Source organism: Carlito syrichta, unplaced genomic scaffold, assembly GCF_000164805.1.
Source record: "Carlito syrichta isolate Samal-C Ts95f unplaced genomic scaffold, Tarsius_syrichta-2.0.1 Scaffold154368, whole genome shotgun sequence".
Classification (NCBI taxonomy): domain Eukaryota; kingdom Metazoa; phylum Chordata; class Mammalia; order Primates; family Tarsiidae; genus Carlito; species Carlito syrichta.
In genome coordinates this window covers 1,368-5,664 of record NW_007098464.1, presented here as the reverse complement: position 1 = coordinate 5,664, position 4,297 = coordinate 1,368, and positions in this window count along the sequence as shown.

Here is a 4,297-nt window from a genome sequence, read left to right as displayed (position 1 = left end):
AAGCGTGCAACCCAGATCTCTGGCATGCACGGTTCACAATAGGGTTTGCGCCTCTATGAGAATCTAATGCTGCCACTGATCTGACCAAAGGCAAAGCTCACTAGCCCCCTGCTCACCTCCTGCGGTGAAACCCAGGTCCTAACAGGCCACAAGCCAGGGCTTGTCGGAGGCCCTGGGGTTGGACCCCTGCAGTAGAGAACGAGAGCCTTCAATCCATCCCCCGTCTCTGGCTCTGCTTCTCTCCCTAGGAGTTCCAAGTCCACAGCATCCTTGACGGGGTTTCCCTGCCTGGCAACACCTCATCCCCAGGGAAGCCACACATGAGCAGGGTCCTCCCTGCTGAGCCCTGAGGGGGTCAGGGTGGTGGTGCCACTCTTGTGGGCTGACATCCCCACGGAATCCCTGGGCTCCGCGGGCTCAAATCCTGCCTGGAAAACCTGTTAAGGGTCCCTAATCAGGTCGTCTCCCCCCATAACTCCCTCATATCTACAACGCCTTTGCTCACTCTGGGCAAATGCCCTGGCCTTCTACCCATCAGAGAAAACCAAGACCAGCAGGCAAGAATCTCCTCGTCGCTACCATAAATCAAAACATTAACCAGGCATGGTGGCACACACCTGCAGTTCCAGCTACTTGGAAGGCTGAGGAGGAAGGACCGCCTGAGCCCAGAAGGTCAAAGCGGTGGTGGCCATGAACCTGCCACTGCCCTCCAGCCTGGGCAATAAAGTGAGACTCCAATTCAAAAAAACAACAAAAAAGCCGGGCTCGGTGGCTCAGTCTGTAATCCCGTGCCATTGGGAGGTTGAGGTGAGTGGATTGCCTGAGCCCGCGGGTTCGAGACCCGCCTGGGCAGCGAGACCTCATCTCTACAATAAATCAAAAAATCAGCCGGGCGTGGTAGCGCATGCCTGTAATTCCGGCTACGGCTACTTGGAAGGCCGAGGCAGAAGGATCGCCGGAGCCCAGCAGGTCGAGGCTGCGGGGGCCGGGAGCGGCCACTGCACTCCAGTCTGGGCGACAGAGTGAGACTCCAACTCAAAAAAAAAAAGAATCTCCTTATCTTCGCATCTTCCTCATCTTTGCATCCCTGCCCCAACAAGCCGTCCACAAAACCCCCAGTCGGGTTCCATCTGCTCCTGTGTCCGTCCTTCTCTGTTCCCAAGGGAGAGCCCCTTCCTTTGCTCTCCCCACTTCCCTCGGTGTTGGTGACGAAGGGGAGAGGAGGAAACGGGAAATAATTCGGGAAATTACTCGCAAACGGACCTGAGGCAACGTGCTCAGGAGCCGCATGTCAGGGCGGGGGTGAGGAGAAAGTCAAGGGTGTCTTCTCCACCCAGTGTCCCTCGGGCAGCTCACATTCAACATGTGCAAAGGTGAACTCGTCCTGTAAGGTCATCATGGAATCCTGTGCCTGACCAAGTTCAAGATCAGTCACAACAATGAAACATGACACCATCCTCCACTGAGTCATCCCTCTTTCTTCTCTTCCCCTTGTCATCCCTCTCCTCTTCCTCCCCTGTTCCTCTCCTCTGTTTGTCACCTCAGAGAATGGCAACACAGCCACCAGCTGTCCAAGCCTGACACCCAGGCACCAGTCCTGGCTCCTCACCTGTCCCCTGCACCCAGCCGGCCACCAGGTCTCAGGAATCAGCGGCCTCGTGGGCAACTCTCACACTCGACCTGCCTCTCCGTCTCCCTGGCTCTAGTTCATGCAGATCACCCTGGCCTGCCAAGCCTTTCGTCATGAACGGCGTAGTGACCGTGGACACCTGCACGAGGCTGGGGACACGTTTGGTGAAGGGAGCAGGCAGACAGAAGAGGGGTTGAACAGGAAACCAGAGCTCATCAGGAAGGACCTCTGGTGTCTTGCTGAGAGTTCGAGCCTGGGTGACAGAGCAAGACCCTGTCTCTAAAATTATATAAACCGGCCGGGCTCAGTGGCTCAGCCTGTCATCCCAGCACTTTGGGAGACTGAGGCGAGAGGATTGCCTGAGCCCGCAGGTTCAAGACCAGCCCGAGCAACTTGGCGAGACCTCGTCTCTACAATCAATCAAAAATTAGCTGGGCATGGTAGCACGCGGATCCCTGCAATTTTTCCTGTAAGGATGTTCCACTCGCTCCCCTAACGTGCCTCGACCTCCATGCCAGACACCTCAGTGGCAGTCCAATGACACCCATCCTCTGCCTAACTCCCTTCCTTGATAAGTCTTCGCTTTCAGACCAAAGTTCAAATCTCTCAGCAAGACACCAGAGGTCCTTCCTGATGGGCTCTGGCTTCCTGTTCAACCCCTCTTCTGTCTGCCTGCTCCCTTCACCAAACGTGTCCCCAGCCACGTGCAGGTGTCCATGTTCATTGCACAGTTCATGACTAAAGGCTTTGTAGGCCAGGCGTCATGACTCACACCTGTAATCCCAGGACTCGGAGAGACCAAGGTGGAAGAATGCCTTGAGGTCAGAAGTTCAAGACCAGCCCGGGCTGGTTCGAGACTCCGCCTCCACAAACAATAAAATGAAATAAGTGAGTTGGGCATGGTGGTACACTACTTGTAGCCCCAGCTACTGGGGAGGCTGAGGTGGGAGGATTGCTTGAGCTCAGGAGTTCGAGGCTGCAGTGAGCTATGATTGTGCTACTGCACTCCAGCCTGGGTAACAGAGCAACCCCCTGTCTCAAAAATATATATAAATCGGCCAGGCTCGGTGGCTCAGACTGTAATCTCAGCACTTTGGGAGGCCGAGGCGAGTGGATTGCCTGAGCCCGCAGGTTCGAGACCTACCCGGGCAACTTGGTGAGATCTCGTCTCTACAATAAATCAAAAATTAGCCGGGCGTGGTGGCGTGTGCCTGTAGTTCTGGCTACTTGGAAGGCTGGGGCGGAAGGATCACCTGAGCCCAGCAGGTCGAGGCTGCAGTGGACGTGAGCATGCCACTGCACTCCAGCCTGGACGACAGAGTGAGACTCCAACTCGAAAAAAATCCATTTATATATGTATTTATATTTCTATATCCGCACACACATGCACGCACATTCCTCCAGTCTTCTCCCCAATTTCCGCTTCTTCCTTACAACTCTGTCTTTGCAGCCCCGAGACGCCTTCCCTAACACACACACAGATATCCCTCCTAATACTCACAGCACCTCCGTTATCCCGAGGGTCTGCACTGAGTTCTGAGGCTGCTTCCTTCTATGAGAATATCGGCCCTTCGGGAGAAAAGCCATCGTCTTTTGCCTCTTCACGTCCCGACACCCTCACACCGAGCCTAGGATATGGCGAGACCTACATTAGGGCAGCACTTACTAGATGGCAGAGATGATTTTAAAGTCGCAAAGCTACTCTTGGAGACAGAAATAGCCCCAGTAGGCCAGGCGTGGTGGCTCCAGCCTGTAATCCCAGCACTCTGGGAGGCTGTGGCGAGAGGATTGCCTGAGTCCAGGGGTTCAAGAGCAGCCTGGACAACTTGGAGAGACGTCATCTCTACAATAAAAATCAAAAAATTAGCTGGGCATGGTAGCACACGCCTGTAGTTTCAGCTACTCGGAAGACTGAGGCGGAAAGATCGCCGGAGCCCAGCAGGTCGATGCTGGAGTGTGCCACTGCACTCCAGACTGGGCAACAGAGTGAGACTCTGATTCAAAAAATAAAAATAAATAAAAATAAAACAAGGAGCTCCATGTTTTCACTCTGCCCTGGGTCCTACACATTAAGTCACCATTCCTTACACAAGAATCACACAGAAGGCGCGTCTCCATGCAGATTCCCAGGTCCCTTCCAGAACTTCTAACGTAGAAACTCTGGGATAAAGCCGGGCTCAGTGGTTCAGCCTGTCATCCCGCGCCTTTGGGAGGCTGAGGTGAGTGGATTGCCTGAGCCTGCGGGTTCGAGACCCGCCTGGGCAGCGAGACCTCATTTCTCCAATAAATCAAAAAATCAGCTGGGCATGGTAGCGCGTGCCAGTAATTCCGGCTCCTCGGAAGGCTGAGGCAGAAGGATCGACGGAGCCCAGCAGGTGGAGGCTGCGGGGGCCGGGAGCGGCCACTGCACTCCGGTCTGGGTGACAGAGTGAGACTCCAACTCAAAAAAAAGAAAGAAAGAAAGAAAGAAAGAAAGAAACTCTGGGATAGATCTGTAGTAACAACGTCTCGGATTGACTCATTCTGAACTCCTCTTAAGAGGCACAGACTCCAAGGCCCAAGGTGCGTGCAACTGCAGTTCCTGGTGCTGCCACACTGTGGCAGTATAGCCCCAGTGTTTGCCAACGGCCAGGCTTTAACTTTTTTTTTTTTTTTTTTTTTTTGTTT